The sequence below is a fragment of the Typopeltis vanoorti genome, chromosome 8 (assembly GCF_054136105.1).
Source record: "Typopeltis vanoorti isolate ZY-2024b chromosome 8, IOZ_Tvanoo_1.0, whole genome shotgun sequence".
Lineage (NCBI taxonomy): Eukaryota > Metazoa > Arthropoda > Arachnida > Uropygi > Thelyphonidae > Typopeltis > Typopeltis vanoorti.
In genome coordinates, this window is record NC_143556.1 from 19,657,717 (window position 1) to 19,683,075 (window position 25,359).

The window sequence follows — 25,359 nt, forward strand, 5'->3', positions numbered from 1 at the left end:
GTTCTGTTAGTTTCAGTTTCTGTTTCTGTTTCCTTTCGGTATCCCACTTTTCGATCCAACTCTGATCGCTCGATTGGTATCGCGGGCCTTGTTTATCCGGGCGACGCCCGAGCCGATATGTTGTAGCAGTTGATTGTATAGGCATCAGATAACAATCGTGTTTTTTCTTTACGGTCAGAGCATCGACACTCATCTGACCAACCCTACTCCTTTATCCAGGCTTGGGACTGGCATGAGACCCCTAAGGATCCCATGATGGAGTTTATGTGAATATTGATTGGGATTAAAAGAATGAAACCGAATTTAATGAGTTGTTGCATGAAAACTTCCTTAAGAACATTTGACAAAAGGAAATCGTGTTCACGGAGTATTAGACTTCATTATAATTTTCGGAGACTGGGGGTTCAGTAAAATACGCGAATGTTCTAGTTCTAGTTGATGACAATGATTATGCTGTACTGACCTTTCAAGCGGATGAGTATATTGATATTCCATGTAGAAAAAAATTACATTTTTAACTTTAAAGCAGATAACCAGCCGAGGGGATTAATAGGTTTGATCTCATTGTATCGCTTGCTAGATGGGAAGGATATCGGCAGTGCATGGGAAGTATTTAAAAAGTACTGATGCCTTATCGGAAAGTGTTCATAGAGTTGTAAGAATAAATAAGGTAGGAGTGGAAAAGATGTGCAGTCCATTTTCGGAGAAGCTTCTTCCTTTTTTTTTTTTTTCTTTTTAGGGGATGGTAATTGTTTTTTACCCTCCTTGACTACTATTTCTTGTGCAGGGGAGTGACTCTAGCTGCTACAAGGAAGGTCTTGAGCTTTTCGGTGATAGCTATAATGATCTCTGATGTTGTTGAGAAGTTTGTCGCTGATGAAATGCTGGCTTCGTTTTATTCTTCTGTTAGTGTCTCTGCAGAGGCTTGTGCTATTGTAGTAATCAGTAAAGTAGTTGTCTTCTTAATTAGTGGTTCAATTTCGTAATCATCTGCATAAGGTACAACTTTCGGTTCCTCTATGGTGAATGATAATGGAATTTCGCTTACAGCAAGAGAGCTATTAATTTTCCGAAAGAAAGGTTTCAGAGCTAATGCGAAGAGAAGGTGGCTAAAGGAATATCCTCGTTTGACGCCTCTGCTGATGATCGGGTTGGAGAGTATCCCATTGATGAGGTGACTTGTGGAACTGTTCTTGATGATGATGCGTAGATCCAGTCTAGTCTTGCTCTGCTGTGAGGCCATAAAAGTGTAATCTTCAGTGTAGGGGTTGCATATTCTCCAGATGTCACTGAGCTGAGCTTTGTTAATGTGAATTTCCAGACTTCGATAACCAGTCATTTCTGTAGTTGGGTTCTCTCCTATTTTGTCTAGAGCTGGGTTTGCCACCCAAAATCTCCCACAATAATGATATCATGGGTGCTGTATAGATAATCGCTGAGCTTCTGAAAGAGTGTAGATCTTTCGCATGCACGGACCGAGGTGTAGATATTAACGAACTTGGTAGTACCCCGATACTTCCAGTCAGTGGCTAATATTTTCCCTTTTGCATACCTCTGGATGTTATGGAGGGCTTTTAGGAGCGGGCTAGCACATCTGTTGTCTCTCATTCTGACATCTCGCCAGAATGAGAGACAACAGATGGACAGTCAGAGTTACAAACTGGTATCTGAGAGATACCAAAAGGAAACCTGGAAGACCAGCCTTAAGGTGGGAAGACCCAATGATTAAGGAAGTTGGAAGAAAAGGAGAAGAAAGGCCCAAGACAGGAACAGCTGGACTCTTTACGACCTGCAGTCATGGAGAAAACCTGACTGATATCACAGGTCCATCAAGGTAATACCTCTGGATCTTATGGAGGGCTTTTAGGAGCGGGATAGCACATGTACCCCGCTTCGCGATGTCTGCCATGCCAAAACTCCAAAATTATGTGACGGGGTACATGTAGCTGAGTTCCTGCACGTCCATGTGATGGGAAAATGCAGTCTCCTGAAGGAATCCAAGTCTGATGTTATAATCTGGCTCGGATTATGATGTTATTTTCTACCTCCTCCTGTGTGAATGGGATTGAATATTTGAAGATTAAATCCGGCTGCGATCTTCAAACATGAGTTGCTGGCCGTATCGAAAAAGCTCTTCTACAATAGGGCGGGGGGAACAGGATATTCTTCCTCAAGCAGATTTCCTTACGGTTTTGAGCACTTTCTTAAAAAACTTCAGATTCGTGTTTCTCATTCTGGATTTTGAAGAAAAATTAGCAGAACTTGGTGTTAAGAAGGCGCGGAAATCAATCACACTTGAAAAGAAGATGGAGGTGATTCGAAGAATGGAAGATGGGCAGACACGTGCTAATGTCTGTAGAAGTATTAGCACGTTTACAATTATGAAAAATGCACATAGAATGAAACTGTCTGCGTAACAATCTACGGCAGCACTAAATGCAAAACATATATACGTTATAGCAGGGGTAAACTTCATGAAAAAATGGAAAAATTATTATCATTATGGGTGGATGATTTGAATCAGAAAAACATTCCTCTGATGCAGGCTGTTATAACTGAGAAAGCAAAAACAATTTTTGAGGATCTTAAAAGGACAGATGGAGGCAAAGAAACGTTTTAGGAAGCAAAGGTTGGTTCATGAGATTTAAGTCTCGAAGTAAGTGCCACAGTGTCAAATTATGTGGTGAGGCGGCAAGTGCATTGCGGCAGCGGCTGCTTTTCCTAAAGAATTTCAAGACTGTGTAGAACAAGGAAGTTATTCTCCTGATTTCATTTTTAATGTTGATGAGACTGGGCTCTACTGGAAAAAATTGCCATCACGCACCATCATTTCCTGTGAAGAACATTTCGCTCCAAGTTTTAAAGTTGCAAAAGATAGATTTACGCTTTTGTTGAGTGCAAATGTCTCCGGAACTTTGAAGCTTAAACCAATGTTCGTGTACCATTCACAGACACCACGCGCCTTCAAGGGTATAAAGGCCATGCTACTAGTCTATTGGAAATGGAACAAGAAAGCTTGGGTTACATACGACGTTTTTATAGATTTGTACACAAACTATTTTTGTCCTATCTTGCTTCGCTTCTGTAAAGAAAATGATTTGCCAGCCAAGGCATTGCTTCTCTTGGAAAATGCCCCTGGACATCCTCCAAACCTTGCTGAAGTAAGAACACAATTGGATGTCAAGGTTGTTTACATGCCCCCAAACACAACATCGCTTTTGCAACCGATGGATCAGGGGGATTATATCAATCTTCAAAGTCTGTTACCTCCGTATAACATTTATGGAAATGGTAAGAGTCTTGGACACTTCAGGAAAAACTATTAAAGACTATTAGGGGTCATTCGATATTTTGAAGGGCATTAACAACATCAAGGCAGCTTGGAACGACGTGTCAGCAAAGTGTTTAAAAGGAGCATGGTGAAAACTTCTTCCAGCATTTATGCACGACTTTGAGGAATTAGAGCAAGAGGAGAATGTTATTGAAGATGTTACCAAGCTTGCCGTAGAGGTAGGACTGGACGATATTACATCTGAAGATGTGAAAGAAGTCTTAGAGAGCCATGATAAACCGCTTTCCAATGAAGACTTAAAAGAATTAGCCGAACTATTGTCAACATTCAAAGGAAGAGAAAGAAAACGAAGAAGGTCCTCTGAGAAATATGAAAACGGCCGATTTACAGCCTATCCTTGCAAGCATAGAGACATTGATTGATGAACTCTGCGAAATGGACCGCGATTGTGAAAGGAGTGCGAACGTAAAAAGGAGTGTAATCTCATCTATTCGACTTTACACTGAACTCCTTAAAGAAAGAAAAAGAAAATCTAGGCAGTTAACACTGGATACTTTAAAAAAAATGCAAGTGATCTGAAACCAGGAACTTCAACATAGAAATATATAATATCTTTTCGAAATTTCATATTTTTTGTATATAATTTTGTTTTCTTTTCGTTATTAATAATTTTATTTTAACAAATATATATATGTATGTATTATCAAAGCTTTAAATATAATAATGTTACACATACTACATCTGCATATTTTTTAACTGCGCAGAACATAACTTCATACCTCCCATTAAAATTGGGTTCGTTTTACGCCGATTCAGTTTACGCCTGTGTTTTCAGGAACGGAACTGAGGTGTAAACCGAAAGCTGCCGTAAACCGTTTTACTTGATTGGGAACCTCTCAATTTTGATGGTGTGCACCTGGTTCTCCACCATAACTGGTGTGATTTGGGTTCCTCTGAATGAAGAAACCTCTAATAGTTTGTCATTGGAAGAATTACCTACCATTAAGTACCCTTTATGCACTTAGCTCAATTAGTGCATAAAGATTTTGCACATCCGTACTCTCTATTTTCAGGTTGTTATAACAACCTTGGGATACTTGCACGCTGGTATTTCGATCCCAAGAGTACTTGTCTTATGGGGACTGAAAGCATTTTGCTCATTTTAATACCCTATATAAAAGGGAAGGAAGACAGCTTAAGTCTAAAGACAGAAAAATCCCACAGTGTGAAATAGATGAAGCGTGCCACCAGCACTAAATTAGAATAAGATAGTTAAGTATGAAAACTCCCGCGTTGAAAAAGCGTCAGCAAAGTTATTAAAAATCACCACAAATAGTATAAAAGCCAAACAAAATCAAAGCTGGGAAATACAGACCTGCTATACACTCTTCTCACTTGGTGAAGAGTAAAGAAAATCCATCCTCGGCCTACTGAATTAAAAGGTGTACCCTAGAAAGAAGAGAGAGAGAGAGAGAAAGGATGGGATAAGGAAGCGACAGTGGATTGAGGTGAGGTCAGGTGGGATGGGTGTGGGGAGGGGAGGAGGAAAAATAAACCTCACCTCACAGTATTCATCTTACTAGCTCAGTGCTATCAGATGATAACTCTTTTCACCATAAATAAAGGTCTGTATCATCGAATTGAAAGTACTACGGAAGTAACTGGAGCCTAGGTTATCCACCCGCTCCCTGTACACCATCTGTGGGTAGTGCCATAAATAACCGAGATATAGAATGCTAAGTACTCGGAATCCACAGCCTCCGAGCTTCTCTGGAAATTTAAGTTGAAGAATGATATCAACTTCTTTGCATAAATTTTCCCCAAAAATTACGACGCTTTCTAGTAGAGCAGGCACTCTTGTTCTTCCGTGATGTAGGTAATGTCGACGACAAACAGATAGGCTGTGGAGATGATGGTCTTGATCACAGTAGCCCTGGAGGAAAGCGACATTTCTCTGTTTCTCCAATCCTTAAGTCGGTTTTTCTATTAGATGGTCGATGCCTAGTTCACATGTTGCTGAAAAGGGAATCCCCAAGATGGTATGGGGGTTCTTCCTTAGGGACTAAGCCCAAAGGGATGTTGACTAGGTCCCAAGAACCATAAACTGTGAGTATAATTTTCTCGGGATTAATGTTAGTTTCATACATGGAACTTATCGAGGATATTGAAAAAAGCAGCTATTGAATCGTTGTCCCTAATGATGCCAATCACTGCATCCACATAAGCTATTACCTGATTACTCCGTGATCAGCGTGAATGGGATCCTTCTTACAGCACGTGAGATGTTGATGGCCTGAAGAAATGGCTGCTGCAGTAGTTTCCTCTATGATGGATAGTAGTTCTCAATTAACCCTTACTTTCTGAATGATGTTGAATAAAAAATTGTGACGGACTCTGTCGAACGCTCAGGTCAAGTCAATCGAAAGCAATGTTATTGCATATGTTTTGAAGTCTGCCAGACGGAGTAGATCTCCGGGTAAAAAGAGATTGGACTCTGTCACACTACCCAGGATGACATACACATGTGAACTTTTAATAATGCATCTCATCCCCCACCTTTAGCTTCTTCTTGAGAATGGAGGCAAATATTTTAAAATCTATCTTCAGTAGGGTGTGGGTTTCCAGTTCTCAACTAGGGAGAGATCCCTGTTAACTTTGGGGGTGAATATGGTATGAGATTCGACGAAGTCTGACGGTACGTTTTCGGTGGAGAGGAAGATAGGAAGATATTAAATAGTGCCAGGAGAGCAGAAAGAACAAAGTTCCAGACCGCACGATAAAACTCCGTTCGTAGTCTTTCAGGTCGTGATGATTTTATGGTAAGGCATTAGATACAGAATGCCGTGAATGGACGATGGAACCCTGCCTGGATATACGCAGTATAGGTGGCAATTTTCCAAGAAGAATAGTCTTCGAAGGTGTTGGATTCATGGTAGTTGTTGGTATTATACCTGGAAGGCTTCTACCATGTCAGATGTTTGCGATGGTTTTTTCTCCTCTCGGAATTTGAAGAAGAAGCTGTTGTAACAAGCAACAGGAGATTTGTCCTCGTGTTACCTGAAGTTAAAATTCTTTTCCTCCACATGCCTTTCTTTTCTTCGTCTATGATTAATGTCACTGATGATGCTATCGCATGGTATCGCTTGGCGCTGGCTGGCTATGAACCAGCTTCTTTCCTTATATTGATTGTGCAGTCGAAATCTTCATTGATAAACACGTTCTTGGCCCTATTACATCATATGTTGCCTGATGGTAGATGGAAAAAGTGCGCAGGTGTCCCAGTATCAGTCAGTGTTGCTCTAGCCAGAGCAGAGATGATGGGGGTTGACTGAGTTATCAATTCACGGGAAGTGAAGTGATAACTTTCAGGGACCAGGACCAAAATCTATTTTCTCAAGATAGTGATACCTAAGCACTACTAGCTTGTAGTCCATGATGTTGTTAATGCTTACGCGCTTAATGTTCTCGACTTTGGAAAGGAAAGACGGTATTAGATAAAGCCGGTCGAGCCTTGTGTCAACTCCTCAGCTAAAGTGCAATATCGAGCATTGAATTACGTGCTTCCCTACGTCCGTTTGCTGGGCGTTTCTGAAGTGAATTTCCCATTGCCAGTAACCAAATGTCCAAATGATGGGTTCCTCTATCATGTCTCAGATCGGATCCACCAAGCAATTGAAATCGTCCATCATAATGTCATGTTGGTGGCCATAGAGATAGTTGTTAAGCCTTAACAACTTCTTCTCCCTTAACAGGAAGAGGGACAAGAAGTTGTTAATGAACCTGGTGATGCAGCTCCAGTCTATGGCCAAGATCTCCATTCTGTCTCGCTATGTATTGTGGAAGATACCTAGGAGGGGGACTAGCATCAGTACCCCGACTTCCGCACTGTTGGCCGTGCTAAATCTCCAGTAAGATGTTAAGAAATACATTTGATTTAGTTCCTGCCTATCCATAAAGTGATGAAAATGTGTCCCCGACTCCCGCACTGTCAGCTGGGCTAAAACAATAGTAAGATTATTATTATCATTATTATTATTATTATTCGTGATACCTCCAAGGACTCCGAAGACTCATCGCGGGAGGACACCTACTGCAACTCTCTGCTCTCCGTCTCCACCACTACACCGAACCTCAATCACAATCAACTAATCTACCGCTTACCATAACAGCAAGTATTTTTTGTCTGTAAATTGCTTGTGTTCTGAATGGCCGATTTGTCTGTATGCGGGATAAAAAAAAACCGAGTTTCCGTGAGAAAAACCCTGTTATCTCCGTATGAGATCAGCTAATTCAACTTCAATTGAAAAGGTACATATAATGAATCCTCCAGTCCGGAATCGAACTAAGGCCTTTTCCAATCGATGGGCGCAACGTATCGTTGTTCTTCCAATTGCGCTACGAAGGCGCTTACGAAGATGTTACGAAGAACTTTTGACTTACTTCCTGCTTATCCATGAAGTGGTAGAAATGTGTTTCCTGAAGGAACAACAGCCAGATGTTGGATGGATGTTGAATGCTAGCATGCGTTTCCAACCTCCTGTTCTTCTGGTTATGAATGGAGCCCTCTGATATTGAGAGAAGTAATGCTGAAGAAAGGATAGAGGTATTTAGGATGCTATTATGATCTTATTTCGATCTAAGTTCTTTATTGTCAGCTGTTTTTGAATCTTATTAATGGCTCAACACGTAGGGGTAGGAAGAATAGCAAATTTCCATCTAAACACACTTCCAGTTTGCTGCCCGAGCTTGACAGACCTCAAACTCGTCCTTAAGGTTCTTAATCTGGAAACTGGTGATTTCGTCTTCAGATGCTTTATACTCGTAAGAATTAAATTCTGAGCCTGTATAGCTTTTGATTGTTTTCTTGGTGGGATCATCTCAGGAGAGGGAGGGATTTTTCTCTCCAACTCTGACTCCAATGTTTCACTACTGGATTTTTTGGGTCTGGGAGGTATTTTCCTTTCCCCCACTTATTCAACTTGCATTTCTTCTACAGGGGATAGGGGACACGTTGGTTACTGAAGGGAGAGTCATATCCTCGAGTTGTTCGGCAGGTGTTCTTACCAGTTCGACAGTAGATGTTGATTATTTCAGTGTAATAGTAGAGGTGGAAGACTTTTCATTTGATGTGGCGGTGGTCGTATTACCTTCACAGGAATGGTCTGGTCGAAAGCTTTCTTTCAGGTTTCTCTTGGGGATGAATAAGTTTGGAAATTCACTTTTGCTGATGTTAGGTTCTGCGGCACTAATTAACTCAACTGCTTTCCCTGCGCTTTCGGCGAATGTACGTAACGTACAGGTAGTGATTTCACGTCCATACTCTGGCATTTGCGACAGGGATTCAGCTACTGGCTGGAGATATGCCCGATACTAACGCAGTTGAAACATTTAGCTTTGGAGAAATGACTGCCCATGTGGTAAAGCCACAACGGAATCACTGTCTCTGCACTCGGGGAAAACTAACCGTTGCTTTGAATGTTTCGATGGTCTCTAGGTTTGGCACAGGTGTTTTTATGTCCATGGTGAATGTAATTTATCTAGAGTACCAGGATGGGTCTTCACTAGAGATGCTTTTCTTGATGTTGCTCGGTTTCCCCATTTTGAGAACCCGTAAACCAGAATGTCGTCACCGTCTTCTAAGTACTCCACAGGAAACCTCTCAGTTTTTACAGTACTGATTTGGCTTTCGACCATCCCTGGTGTTATTTGGTTGCCTTTTGTCTCTCGAACCTAGGTCTTTGACTACGACACGGTATTTACCCCCACCATATTGGGGGAAGGCAGTGCTTTTTTTCTAGAAAAAAAGGTGCCGGAACTCACATCATGTTAAGCTTTTTACTAAAGAAAATGATATTAAAATCTTGATTTAAATGAAATATAAAGCAGCTGTTGCTGTCACGGAGTCGCATAAATGAATTAAATATAATTTATCTTCAGTATTTTTTTTAGACATGATCAAATGTAAAATTAAACAAAGAAATTAAAATATACAACCAAATACCAAATATAAAAGTGAAAGTAAATTTGTAAAAACATTATATAATTTAAGAGAAGTTCATAGTGTTTTCCAAAGTTTCGTCCAATACTTTCCTCTAAGCAACCACCGATCAACATACTTTGAAGGATCGAAAAGTCTTAAAGGTGATCCAAGGAGTTTGATGAATAAAAGTGGCGAAACTGTTTTAGTCTTCAACGAAGCTCTTGTTGTGGTGATAATTAAATTCATCTGCAAAAATCCGCGTTCACATTCACTTAATGAAATGGAAATGATATTCAGAGCATGTACCAAACGCAACAGTTTTTTTGGGTATGTCTTATCGAGAATGTATTCACGGAATCCACGAATCATTTCTCTTTCATTTAGTTGCAGTCTAATTGACACATTTCTAATTTCCGCCTCTTCGAATGTTAGCTGAGCATCAATATCTTCAGGTCAATGTTTTTGGTCAAGCACGCGGGCCCAAAGTGCTAGCTCAACATCTTCGCTATCAAGCAACCTTTTTTTCAATTGACTCTTTCAATTTGGTATAAAATGTTTTTGGGTCAATAGGAGGATTATTTTTTGGAGCTTTTTCGTGAAGCAAAACTCCACGAAAGCGCAGATGGCGTACAGCAGCTGCAGCACATCTATAATAGAGTACAAAATTCTGTCTTCTTTCTTCAAAAACTTGTACAAGTGCATTTAATTTTTTATTTGCCTTGTAAAGGTTAATGTTACTGTCTTGCAGGTCCAAACTTAATTCAGACAATTCTTGGAGAGCGTCACATATCAATCCTAGATCCAATAAATAGTCTATGGATGTTATTTTTCTTCTTAAGTTATTATAAGTGCATTTATCATTTTATCTCTCCTAGGATCATGCATTGCATCTTCGCATCTTCAAAATGATGCACTAGAGATTCAAAATTATTCCACACGGCCAAAACTGAATGGAAACTTGATGACACCCATCGAGTACTTAAAATTCTTCCAATTTTCAGCGGCTCAACCTCTAGTGATCTGCACATAAATGCAACTCACTACTATGTTTTGGCAAAGCATGGTATAGGACATAAACTTTATCAATAAATGATTTGAATCTATTGATTCCTGAAATTTTCTTTACAGCATCACTTACTGATAATTCTAGTCTCTGATTAGCACAATGCCTAACTATAATAGAAGGAAATTTTTCTGACAGCAATTTTTTAACTCCACTTTTACACCCTAACATTACAGCAGCGCCATCGCATGCTACAGAAACGAAATATTTTTTTAAATAATCTTCTGTCATCCCATAATAGTTATGGCATCAAGGAATCAAATACACTTTTGCCGTTACGTTTTCAAGTTCGATCAAGCCCAAAAATAAATTTATCGGTGAATTAATTTCAACGCCTTCGATACAGCATCGAATATACACTATGAGAGTAGTTTTATTGCTTATTGTTGTTGATTCATCAATTATCAATAAAATTATATTTTTGGTTTGAGCGATTTCTTTAAACACATTTTTTCTCATTTCTTCATTTACATGATTCACAATATTAATACATGCATTTGTTGAATGAAGAATACGACCCATTTCAATTGCGTTCAGTTCTTGCAGATCAATTTCACTTTCAAAATTATGGAATAATTGGTTTTCCTTTGCTACTTTATATGCAGTTCGAAAATTTTTTGCGGTTATTTCTTTTTCAGAGATAATGATTTAAAAAAAATCTTTTCAAGGGTCTTTTTTTCGACTTCAGAAACAATTTTTAACGCTTCTTTGTGTGCAGCAGATTCTCTGTGATCGAACTTTTTTTTTTCTCGAAGTGAGCTCATTTGTAGCTTCCTATCTTTGCCAGAATATGTAATCTCAGTGTTGGCCCATTCTTTGGAATTTTTCATTCCATCTTTGTTTCAATTCCAAGAGTTCTAACTTTTCTGCAAGGCGTACAACCAAGTTTCTTTTTTCAAATATACATCCATTCATTTTTCGAGCAAAAATCACATTTTTGATCTAATGTCCAGCAATTCGGCCAGTCATTTTCAGTTTGGCCTTGCTCCCCAGGATTAGCTTGAGATGATTCGAAAACATCAACTGGCACCATCATTTCCATATTTTTTTCCGTCGTGTTTGTTATTATTCTGGGCTTTTTATTAATGGGACCGGTGGTTGAGAAGTAATTGGAAATCTTTTTCATTTTCAAACTTGGGGTCAGACTTTTACACTAAAGAGTAAAAAAAAAAAAATGCTAAAAGGATATGAAAATAATGACGTTAAATTTACGTCAATTCAATAAAGATATTTTTTAGATAAATAAGTGTTTTACCAAATATCTTTCGCATGTTGTCAATTACACGTCCATGCAGCCACAAACTTAGATGCTAATAGCGTGCGCATGCGTGTTATGTACGCGTGAACATTATTTCAAAGATTACTTTTGAAAATTTGAAAAAACTGTAAAAAAAAAAATAGGTGCCGGAACGCCGTTTCGGTGCGTTACACCAGAAAAAATAGCACTGGGTGAAGGAATAAATTTTATCCACTCCGATGGTGTCTTAAGGTTTTTGTAACGGTTCTGGGCTCATTACACTCTGGAACCTCAATACCAATTGTCCTCACCAGAGGGGATTGGGTGTATTTAGTACTTTGTGTTACTCACTGTACTAAACTCTGCGTTTAAATGAAAAAAAAAAAGGTGTAATTCCGAAGACTTTGGTAATCCCACAAGGTGCAACCATGCTACTAGCAATTGAGTGTTAGAATGTTAATTAAGGAAAGAAATATAGTATTTAACGTTAGCAAGTTAATGAATACAATACGTTAGTAGCTAGCGAACAATCAAATTGACCACTGATCTATCCATTCTGGCGGACACACTTACACTGACTTGGGAAAATCATATTCTCCTGGCTACAAGCATGTGACTCCTTACGTGGCACCATGCACCTTGCCCATGGTGGTGTCCATTGACTTCTTTCCAAACAGTATACTCTAATGGAACATCTTAATAGAATCCAAATATTGCCTTAGAAAATGTGAACAAAATAAACAATAAATATACTGCTGATATTATTATTGAAGAAAGGCGAGAAAAGTTTCTCTATTCAGTAATGAGACTTGAACTTAAGTCCATCTTTGAGCAGCTTAGCGAGAAGGATGCAAACGTCCCATCCACTGAGCTACACAAGCCTGTTCTCGCCTCCTCCCTATACGGGAATAAAAGACGTTAGATGATTTATTATTATTATTATTATTATTATTATTATTATTATTATTATTATTATTATTATTATTATTATAATGAACTCCCTCGATAATAACGTGTCTTTTTATTACTATTATTACGGGCGCCTCCAGGGAGTCTTTAACCGCTAACGCCCTTTTATTCCCTATAGAGAAGAGTAACGTAGCCTTTTGGTCCTATGTATATCAATATTCTGAACACATTGTAATAAAAGTAATATTAGTATTAAGCATATCAGCTACAATATATACGTGTATGTAACTGTATGCACAGTGTGCTCATGTGTATATTTGTAAATAGCATCAATAAAGTTTGAGTTTGAATTATTATTATTAGATGACACCTCATTTTTGTAAGATATATTTTTTCTCCTACTTGAATTTTGAAATTATCAAAAAAACCGTGAATAACAATAACTGTTATTAATTTTTCTTTATTTTATTTCAATAGTGGAAAGCGAGCACTTTCCTGCGTTGAAGTGTTTTATATAGTAATTGAATTGTTACTGGAGATTCTAATTAAATAGATGTTGCTATCATAGAGGGCGTTAAATATGGTCCTAAAGAAGTGGTATGATTTAATTTTTATATTTATGTGGAATTTTAGCTACATAGAATAAAATTTGTGCATGGTTTGTTTTAAATATGATGTTCAGAAAAGGTTAATAAACTATTTGTTTTTAGGGCATTTATTATACCTCAGTTTTTTTATGCCTGTATATTTATTTTCTGGTTATTGTAGTTTCGTTTTCAGCTCATGGATAAAAAAGAAAAAAAAAAGTTTCATACTGTTAACGTTTGGTTTCCGTATAAATGACCTGTCAGAATTTTCGAATATTCATCTTCCTTGACATGATCAGGATTTAAGATTTATGTATTTATGGCCTGTGTTATGGTTGAATGCATTAAGTTTTCGAATAAATTATTTCCTGTCCACTTGTTCAAGTAATACTTATCAAAATTTCGTCAGCAGTGATATTATTATTGAAAGGTCTTGCATCAAATTAGTGATTTATGATGAGAACTAGCTATTTGAAACAGCTGGAAGACCCAGTGCAGTGAAACCCCTAGTAAAAGAAATATGGATTCTTGGCAGAGTTCATGTCTTTTGAAACAGTTCATGCTAAAGGTTTGTAATTTCGTAAGCATTCGATTATCTTCAATTTTTACGTTTTTAATGCGCAAACGTTTTCTTAGTTGGTATGAACTAATAATGGCTGTTTTATTATGCCCTTGTTTAATAAACTCAACATTAAACAAAGAAACTAAATAGAAAATGTATCTTAAAAATTCAAGATTCAAAATTCTGCCGTTTGATCCCAGAGAGGATCATTAAACAGAAAGCAGTTTTATGCTGTGCATTCTCTGCAGAAAAAAAAAAAAAAAGTAATTGTTATGGTAATACTTAACACAGCATTCTAAGTTTACTTTTTTAATAATAATCGATTGCCATACAAAACATTCAAATGGTATCCCAGAGAATCATTTTAATGATGTCAAACTTTATCATTTCATATGCATTAGTTATCTTTCCACAGTCATTCTTCCTTTTACTTACCACATAGCTAAAGAACTCTGGGATTTCCTTTGACCTGCTTAGCAGGCTTCCTGTCATAATCTCTTTTTGCCTTTCATGCTGTACTTCTCATGAACTGGCCAATCATATCTCTTTATATACCCAGCTTTTTTCATTTTCTGCAGCTCCTACTTAGTGATATGCTAATCACCTGTCTAAACTCCCACCTGATTTGTCTTCATTTCTTCAAACATCCTTTCACTATCTCTGGTGTATTGCTGATATCTTTCCCTTTTAGAGTCTTATGCTATTGCACTGCTCACAGCTGTCTCCTTAGCAGGTGTCATCATCACCTGCTCTGTAACTTCACATACCTCCTTAATTGAAAATTTTACATGCCTGGCAACCCCCTGTACAAGATTACAGATTCTATAATGGAATTTACACAAATGCTGAGATAACTACCTGAGACATGTAATGGAGGGAACTCCAGGTACAAGACTGGATCTGGCAAGAGTATTATAGAATCTGTCATTTTGTGCTCATCAGCAAATGAGCACAATAAGTGTGGGGATAAGTAATTATTATGGAAGGCTTACTACAGCACCGCAGACTTGATGTGCTCATTTGCTGATGCATTCAATCAACATTTCTCATACCATCTGTCCTTTAGCAGCAGCTTACTACAGCACCGCATATAACCGCCAACTGATATAACCCTGTTGGCCCTTATTTCACATCAGATAGCCCCAAATGCATTGTCCTCTCCATTTCTGTTCTCTTAATGAACTCCTACTCTTTTTATTTTCAGTTCTGCTATCATTAGCAACTCCTCCTTTCATCATATCCCCCCCTCCCATCTGTAAATTCTGTACTCCTGCATTATATTCCTAAAGCTGTATCATTTTCCATCAACCAAATCTCATTAAATGGGCCATACTTACACTTTTCCCCCAGGCTGGTGTGGCCTGAGGCACTAGCGTGCTCTGGGGCCTCATCTAATTTTTTGGGCCCTTAAATTGGCCCTAATTTTTGGCCTCCTAGTTAGAGCCTCTAAGTACAGCCCTATCCCTCCACACATCATTCAACAACTTTTCTCATGATAATTTATTGAGTTCTTAAGGGAGCACTTGGAGGGAACTCATGGGCAAAATGTATTAGATTTAGTAATAGCATTGGATAATGTAATTTTTAACAACATATCAATATTACCACCAGTTGGTGACAATGATCATGTAGCTCTGACCTGGGAGGTGCAAAGGCATGCAGAGGTATCCAGAATAAGAAGATACATGTGTAACCATAGTAACTATAGGGCAGATTATTGAAAACTCAGAAAACAGCTTGAAGGAGGTCTATGGGATAAGGAACTTGAAAGAAAAGAGATTAATATGGTGTGGATCATAGTCAGGAAGTATTTGATGATGGCAATAACAGACTATGTGCTTAAATCTAGAAGGATTAACAAAATAGGTGTTAAATGGATGAATAGGGAAATTAAGCAGGAATTGCAATAGAAGAAGAAAAGATTATCTGGAAAATATAGGCAATTAATGCTGCTTGGGTGATATTCAAGAACTGTTTAGTAGAAGAAATGTCAAAATGTATTCCAAGGGTCAGAAGGTTAACTAAGGTAGGTGTGAAATGGATGAAGAGATTAAGCATATGATACAGAGGAAAAATGCATTATGGAGGCAACATAAGAGGAGACAACATAATAATCAATTCCATGAGGATTACAAAGAACAGGCAAGGAGGTTGACTTGGTTCTTATGGGTATCAAAAGGGAAGTATGAGCAGCAGTTTGCTAATGAAGCAAAAAAAAAATCCTTGGGAGTTCTTTCGATATGTAGTCAGCAAAAAAAAAAAAAATGATTACGGAAGGATGACATCAATTGGAGAAAATGATATATGAACAACTTCTGCAGATGATATAGTTGAGCTATTTAATGAACAGTTGATAAAGGTCTTTCATTCTTGTGAATGTGACATCATGGAGAGTTTGAGAGCAGTGGATGATAAAGAGACTGACTGAGCAAGAGCTATATGAGGAATAAAGCAAACTCGATGTTAATAAGGTTTTGGGACTTGATAATATATCACCATGTATTTTGAAGGAATGTGCAAGGGAATTAACATCTGCCTTGACATATTTGTTTAATATGAGTCTTACACTGGTTCAAGTTCCAAAGGAGTGTAAGGAAGACAAGATTGTGCCACTTCATAAGGGAGTTGACAGAACTCAAGCATCAAATTATAGGCCTATCTGTGTGTCAGGTGTTGTGGTGAAGTTTTTGGAGAAGTTGGTGAGAACTAGAATCCAGAAGTGGGTTGATAACAGTGGTATATCTATGATGGACAGCATGGATTTGCTAAAGGGAGGCGATGTTTTTGTAATCTGCTTATTACAATAAGGTGATGGCTTCATTGGACAAAGGAGATGAATACACGATAGTATACTTTGATTTTACAATTATTATTATTATTAAACAAGACCTCATGGAGTCAAAGACTCATCTAGGAGGTCCTTTTATCTCACACACATCTCATCATACCGTGTCTTAAACACATTCAAATTCCTTGCAGACACCACACTCTCAGGCAAGGCATTCCAATCACTCACAACTCTGCACGAAAAAAACCTGCCTCTCACTCCCCTACCCACACCCTCTTTATACAGTTTCCAGGGATGACCGCTGGTTCTCCCCTGATCTCCCACTATTCTCTGCAGAACTTCTCCACCATTGATCCTATAACAACCCCTTACCAACTTATAGGTCTATATCATATCTCTCCTCTTCCTTCTCTCCACTAGACTCTGCAAATTACATCTTTTCAATCTTTCCTCATACTCGACATTCCAGAGGTCAGAAACTACCTTAGTTAGCCACCTTTGGACCCTTTCCAACATCTCTTCATCCTTCTGAAAACCAGGTGACCAAATCTGGGCACAATAGTTCATGTGTGGCCTAATCAAAGCCTTATACAATGGAACAAGAATCTCCCTGCTTCTACACGTCAGTGTCCTCTGCATCATTCCCAGAAGTCTTTGTGTTGTCTTCACAATTTTGGCGATGTGTCCCCTAAATTTTAGATCCTTATCCACTATCACCCCCAGATCTCTTATTTCCTCTACTTCCAACAATATATTCTCACCAAGCATAAATTCTGCATCCCATCTTTGTTTTCCAAATTTTAAAACCTTACATTTTGCAACATTGAACTCACATCCCCATTTGCTTGCCCAATCACTCAATTTATTCAAGTCTTCTTGCAAGGCCACAACATCTTCACTACTCTTTATGGTTCGTCCCAACTTTGCATCATCTGCAAACAACTGAATATCTCCATCCAAATCTTTGCCAATATCATTAATATACAAGTTAAATAGTAATGGCCCTAAAACAGACCCCTGAGGCACTCCACTAGTGACTTTCCTTTTCCTGGATATTGCACCCCCATACACAACTTGTTGATACCTATCAGATAGCCAGTCTCCAATCCAATGCACTAATCTAATATCCAACCCAATCTGCTCTAGTTTGACTGTCAACTTATCATGAGGTACTCTATCAAAAGCTTTTGCGAAATCCAAGTATATTACTGTGTATCCTTCTCCTCTGTCCAAGGAAGCAGTCACTTTATTGTAATAAGTAAGTAGATTACTAAAACATGACCTCCCTTTAGCAAATCCATGCTGTCCATCAAAGATTATACCATTGTTGTAAACCCAACTCTGGATCCTAGTTCTCACAAGCTTCTCCAATAACTTAACCACAACAACTGACACACAGATAGGCCTATAGTTTGATGCTTGAGTTCGATCACCTCCTTTATAAAGTGGCACAATCTTGCCCTCCTTCCACTCTTTAGGAACTTGACCAAGTGCAAGACTCGTATTAAAAAAATAAGTCAAGGCGGGTGTCAACTCTCTGGCACATTCCTTCAGAATACACGGTGGTATATTATCAAGTCCCACAGCCTTCTTTACATCTAGTTTATTCAACTCCCCAAACACCTCTTGCTCACTTACAGTCAGTCTCTCCTCCCCATCATCAACTGCTCTTAATCTCTCCATGAAGTCACATTCACAAGATTGAAAGATCTTTATGAACTGCTCATTAAGTATCTCCACCACACATTCTGCAACAGCTGTCTTTATACCATTTCCTCCAATCAATGTCATCCTTCCATAATCATTCTTTCTTTTGCTGGCTACATATCGAAAGAACTCCCTAAGATTCTTTTTGGCTTCATTAGCTAACTGCTGTTCATACCTCTCTTTAGCTACTCTCGCCAACCAAGTCGCCCTCCTTGACTGGTCTTTGTAGACCTCATGAAATTGGTTACTTCCACTTCTCTTATGCTGCCTCCACAATGCCCTTTTTCTCTGTATTGCATGCTTAATCTCTTTATTCATCCATCTCACACCTACCTTATTTAACCTTCTCACCCATGGTATACATTTCAACATTGCATCTACTAAATAGTTTTTGAAATCCCCCAAGCTGCATTGATCTCTTTTCCAGCTAACTCCTCATTCCATGCTACACCTGCAAGCTGTCTCCTGAGCTCTTCATAATCACCCCCCTTGTAGTTACACATATACCCTTTTTTCACAGGGGTCCTTGCACTGCTGGCAACCACCCAGGTAATCACCTCATGGTCACTTTCACCAATTGGTGGATGATTTGACACCTCATTGATAATTACATCCTCTGATGAGATGACCAAATCCAAGACCCTTAATCCTCGTGTGCCCTCTGTTACATACTGTCTGAGGTAGTTATCCCTCAAAAACTCAAGAAACTCATTTTCTTTACTTCCAGTTGCCATCTCTTCATTCCAGTCTATATTGCCATAATTAAAATCACCCATAATGATCTTTTGATAGATTATAAAAATGGCTTTTGATAGATTACCACATGATAAGTTGATTGTCAAACTACAGCAGATGGGGTTGGATATTAGACTAGTGCACTGTATTGGAAATTGGCTATCTTATAGGTTTCAGCAAGTTGTGTATTGGGGGAGCAATATCCTAGAAGAGGAAAGTCACTAGTAGTGTGCCTTAGGGATCTGTTTTAGAGCTATTTGCTGTTTAACCTGTATGTTAAAAAGATAGATTAGAGAAGATTTGGATAGGGATATTCAGTTGTTTGCAGATGATGCAAAGTTGAGAGTAGTACAGCAGATGTTCTGGCCTTACAAGAAGACTTGAATAGATTGAATGCGTGCGCATGGGAGTGGGGGATGCCAGTCCAATTTTGTGAAATGTAAGGTTTTAAAATTTGGGAAACAAAGATGGGATATCGAATTTATGCTTGGTGGGGAGCCACCGTAGCTCAGTCATATAGACGAAGCCCTTTAGTCGGAAAGACCCAGGTTCTATTCCCATCTAAGATGTGTGGAACCTATATCTGGTCTCTTTTGACTAAAGGCGAGTTGATCTCATACAGAGGCAAGAGGTTTTCCTCCCTCAGAACAGGAAAACCAGCCCTGTGAACACATATGGACTATAGTCAGAAATACTGCCCTTGGGGGGGGGGGGGTGCAGCGAGGAGTGGCAACCCAGCTGCACTAAATTAGCAATTATCCCCCTCAATATTGGGGGGACTCAACCCATCCTAGGATGGATGAACAAGTAGGATAGGATAGGGGATATATTGTTGGAATTTGAGAAAATAGGAGATATTGGGTTGATGGTAGATAAGGATCTAAAATTTAGATGGCACATTGCCAAAATTGTGAAGACAACAGCGAATTCTGGGAATGATGCAGAGGATACTGACTTTAGAAATAAGGAGATTATTTTTCCATTGTATTGCATGAAATATGTACACAGTAGTGTGCATATATTTCATTTTCAAGAGGGCAAAGATATGTTGGAAATGGTCCAGAGGTTATTGACTAAGGTAGTTTTTGATCTCTGGAATGCTGAATATGAGGAAGGTTGAGAAGATGTAATTTACAGAGTCTAGTGGATAGGAGGAAGAGGGATGATATGATAGAGATGTACAAGTTGGTAAGAAGTTGTTATAGGATCAATGTTGAGGTTTTTCATAAAATGGTGGGAGATCGGGGGAGAACAAGACATCAACCCTGAAAACTATTTAAGAAGGGTGTAGGAAGCAGAGGTTTTTGCATTCAGAGTTGTGAATGATTGGAATGCCTTGCCTGAGAGAGTGTGGTGTCTGCACAGAATTTGAATGTGTTTATGACAAGGTATGAGCTATGTGTATGACAGAGGAACTCTTAGATGAGTCTTTGACTCCATGGAGTCTTAGTATAATAATAAAATATAAACTTGGAAGAAGTGAACAGTTAAATGAATTCTATTTGCATGCAAGAAGATTGAATAGTATAACAAAAAGGATGAATTGGATAAGAAATTGGTTTGATTAATATCAATTAGAAAGCTAGTTTCTTTTCCAAGGATAATAATAATCCAAACAGTTTTATAGAGGAGCCATGTCTGATGATGAGAGTTATCATTGGAGTCCCACAAGGTTCTGTTCTAGAATCACTGCTGTTTAATTTGTTTATTAATGATACTGCAAGTGGTTTACAAGCAGATATTCAACTGTTTGCAGATTATTATTATTAACGTTTGACTTCATAGTGAAGAATTTATGGAGACACAACGCAGGTTGGAATAATTACTTTACTTAACATTCGAAGTTTTGACTTCTGTATTGAGGTCATCATCAGGAAAAATACATATGTATAAGATGCAAGCTACATGACGCTGCACTATACAAAGGTAAAATGAATCTAGATGCTTGTTAATCTTTTAACCTAGCCTGACCTCTTGTGGGGAAGAAATAAATAAAATAAAAAATTTAAATAAAAATAAATTAAAAATGAAACTACATTAAACATTTCTAAAGTCCTCTCGTATTGAGATTTTCTTCTTCGCTTGTTCTGGTTGTTAAGGGTTGCAGATGGGTCCTCCACATTCTTGGAATGATTAATCCATCATTTTTGTGCAGATTTGGATAATGTTTTAGCATTTCACAAGCTTCTTTGAATTTTCTCTCAAGCCAGGTTTTGGTGTGGTGTAGGGACTTGGTGCCTTTCCAATCAATTCTGTGGCATGTTTGGAGTTCTTGGTCTGATAGGCCTGTTTTACCATAGTGGAGGTATTTAATGTGCCATTTATGTTTGTCTTTTCTGATTGGGATACGTTACAGGTACATTGAATTTTGTATACTCCTGGGTGGGCAAGGCATGGAAGAGGATCTTTAGAGGAACTAAGTAAATTTATTAATTTTGCCAGAGGTTCGAAGGTAGTCTTAATGTTATATTTAAGTAGTGTTCTCTCTATTTTTTCCGAATGCCATAGCCATACCCTATATTAGAAATGTAGGGTATGGCTATAGCATTCTTGTAATCTTTTTTGTTTTATGAGGATCTTGTGAACTGTTTTTTTATTTTAGCTATTTTTTATACATGTTTGATTATGATCTTGAATTCTTGGTTCAGAGCTTGATTACAAGAATGCCATAGCCATACCCTATATTAGAGGCATTTCGGGGAAAAAATTCCCACACTCCCCATGTACAACTTTCTGATACCTATTCGACAACCTGTCACCGATCCAACTCAGAAGTCTGTTATCCAAGATTTTGCAAAGGCTTTTGATAGACTGCCAAATGACAAGTCTATCAAAAGCCTTTGCAAAATCTAAGTACACCACTGTACTTAGATTTTGCAAATGTATATTTGCAAAAATGTATAATGTATATGCATTTCCCCTATACTTATAGTAGATAAGTAAGTTAGTGAAACATGATCTCCCCTTACATTCATTTTAGTCCTTTTTTTAGTGTTGCATGGTGATCAGCATTCATTTTAGAAATTATGGACTTCACAACCGTGTTATAAATAACTATTTTAATTTCCCACATTTCGACCCTCATATTAAGGTCATCATCTGGAGTATATACAAGAACAAGCTGAGTTACATTTCACACAGTAAGCTAAAGAAACAATTATTTGATCACCAGATATTCTACTGCCATGACTTCTAGCGGAAAAAAAAAACAGATAAAATTACAAATTAATTAATCATTTAGAAACTACATCAAAGCTAAATTCTATATAAGGTAACATGAGAGAAGCATTCTTTCTTATAGATAGTTTTCTTACAGTAACAATAATGTCCTATTTTTAACATTACAATTGCTATACTAGATTTAGGATTCTGGATTATCTACAGTCCTGTTTTAACTCTTAGGGAGAAAGGTTCCATGGGTAGAATATGTGCCTTCCATATGCTTGGGATTTTTAGAACATCATTATTGTTCAGATTGGAGTGGTTGATAAGAATCTCACAGGCTTCCTTAAATTTGTGTTCATACCATGTTTTGGTATGATTTAAAAAACAAGTGCTTTTCCAGTCAATTCTATGTTAAGTGTTCAGGGCATGATCAGAAAGGCCAGCTTCACCATACTCATTATATTTAATGTGTCGTTTATGTTCCTTTTGTCTGATAGGAAATGTGCTTCCTGTTTCCCCTATATATGGTAGATTACAGGTGCAATAAATATGGTATACTCCAGGGTGGGTCAGCAGAGGGAGTGGGAGGTTTAAAGGTGTCTTTGCGGTTGTATATTTCTGTAGTATTCTGTTTATTTTATCTTATGTCCCTTTAATATAAGGAATGGTTATTTTGTTGTCTGATTTATCTTTGTTTTTTATTGAGGTCTTGTAGAGAATTTGCCAGTGCTACTGCCAATTCCCTGGAACATTCCCTTAATAAAAGTCATCAAATCCTATCATCTTATTGACATCAATCTTATTTATTTCCTTAATTTGCCAAGATGATCTCCCCCCTTAACAAACCCATGCTGATAACCACAGCAAATACTACTGTTATCAACCCTACTTCTGCATCCTACTTCTCACCAATATCTCCAGTACCATCACTACTACTCCATCTATATACAGACCAGCCTATAATTTGAAGCTACAGTCTTATCACCACCTTTATGCAGTGGACAATTTTACCTTCCTTCCTCCTTGAAACCTGTACTGTTGTAAGACTTTTATTAAACAGGCATGCCAGTGCTACTGCCAATTCCCTGAAACATTCCCTTAATAAAAGTCATTAAATCCTATTGTCTTATTGACATCAATCTTATTTATTTCCTCAAATACCTCCTGCTCACTCACAGTTAAGCCATTCCCTCCAATGTCTTCTACATTTAAGTTCCTCATGATTCCACCCTGATCAGAATGAAACATGCTTATAAATTAATCACTGAATACCCAATGTCTTTTGCAGCAGTTACCATTCTACAACTTTCATCCATTAACTTCATCTTACCATGATTATACTTCCTTCCATTTGCCACATATCTAAAAAAGTAGGGTTTTCTTTTGCCAATTTCTGCTCATACTCTTTGTTTTCCTTACTAACTGAGTCACTCTCCTAGCTTGTTCTTTATACTCTTCATGTGACTGATTATTACTATTATTCATCTTGTACTTTCTCCAAAGTACTTTCTTTTTCCAGATTTCATGCTAAAGCTCCTCATTCATTCATCCATTTTACACCTAGCTTATTCGGCCTTTGGAATACATTCACACATTGATACTGTTATGTATTTCTTTGTTAGTTCCCACACAGCATTTATTTCCTTACTGCTCAACTCCTCATTCTATGTTATAGCTCCAAGCAGTCTCTTAAGCTTGTCATAATCACCAGCCTTATAATTCCACAACACAAGTGATTACTTCATGATCACCTTCACCAACTGGAGGAAAGTGTGAAACCCCTCTCACAATCACATCCTCTGATGAAATGATTACATCTAGAACTCTCGATCCTTGCATGCCCTCCTTTACATGCTGCCTGAGATAGTTATCTCTCAAGAAATCGAGAAATTTGTTTTCCTTATTTCCAAATGCTATCTCTTCTATCCAATCTATACTTCCATAATTAAAATCACCCATAATAATTTCCCTTCCTTTGTTCACTAATCCAAGTTTTTTATATATTTTTCATCACCACCCTCCACATTCCCAGGCCTATAACGACATCCAGCTAAATATGTCTTCCTCTCAATCTCCACGTTACACCACACTGTCTCATAACCATTGCCACTATTTCTTCCTTTCATGGCTACTTTATATGGACTTAATTCCCCTGCTATTATCAGCAGCACCCCCCCTCCCTTCTTGCCCTTTCTATCCTCGCAAAACATACTGTGTCCTTCCATTTCTATTCCTGTTATGATGTCATCTTCATTCAACCATGTTTCACTTATTCCAATGATTTTGGATGAATAAACTTAATCACTGAAACCATTTCATCCCCCTTATTTCTGGCATTTGTAAACAAACATAGTAGTTCATTTTTAGGTCTATAGCCAATCCTATCTAAGCCATGTGTTGGTTGCAATTTCCTCACCACACCTGCCCAATCGCCTTTATCACCACTTACCACATATTTCTGCTGAGTCTCATCTTCCCCACCCACATTGCAATATACTTCATCTTCATACACATGTTCACTGCTGCTTTCAACATCCCTATGCCATGTCTCCCTGTTCAACCGAGTGCCCCCCTGTTCCTCTTGCATTCCCATTTTCTCTTCATCTTTCTCACTACTACTGTTTCCACTGCCAAGCACTTCTGTCTCTTCATCTCTTCTGATAAGTTGGAAAAAGTTATATAATGATGCAGATATATTGGTGCTTCAGAGCTTTTTCTCAACCATTCTCACGTTTTGTCTTGAAGGACTACATAAATCTTCTCTCTCTCACACACACACACTCACATACTTGGTTGTGCATATATTATACGAGATGAAAAATGTGCAAATGACAGAAAGTGCACTTCCAGTTTGTGTTAAGGTTTTGGATATGAGAGATGTGAAATGACACACATGAATTATGAACATGGTATTCATGTTCATAATTTTGTCGAACATTCTCATTGTACAGACATTCAGTCTTCCATACCTACTGTCCTCATTGTACCCCATGGCACATAACACCTATCCATCTTCTCCAGATACCCTGTCCTTTGTATCTAATTCTGCTTCTCTTTAGCTCTCCCAATCAGCCATCTTTCATTCTTTTTTCTGTCATTCTGTCTCAGCTTAGGTTAGGCCTTCCTTTTTTTCCTCTCTGGGATCCATGTCCATGCTATTTTTGGAATTTTTCCTCTATCCTCAGTACATATCCACTTCCCTCTACATCTTTTTTGTTTATTTCACTGGCAATGCATTTTTGCTCTGTTGTTTATATAACTCATTTGTTATACATTCAGATCACATTTTTATTTTATAAACACTTTCTTTGAAAGTATTTAATTTGTTTCTTTG

The 25,359-nt window shown here is 38.0% G+C and overlaps 1 protein-coding gene across 4 annotated transcripts in view; it reads left to right on the forward strand.

Annotated features, from left to right (window-relative positions):
* The window catches only part of LOC150103802 (exonuclease mut-7 homolog), a 313,402-nt gene that overhangs the window by 21,936 nt on the left and 266,107 nt on the right, over positions 1-25,359 (forward strand). For 2 of the 4 annotated variants that reach the window (XM_090396540.1, XM_090396541.1), the window contains exon 2: positions 12,959-13,078. The gene's annotated coding sequence lies outside the window, so the exon portion shown is untranslated. Of the gene's footprint in view, positions 1-12,958; positions 13,079-13,163; positions 13,637-25,359 lie in introns of those variants that run through there. The other 2 variants (XM_090396543.1, XM_090396542.1) reach the window with 1 other exon arrangement.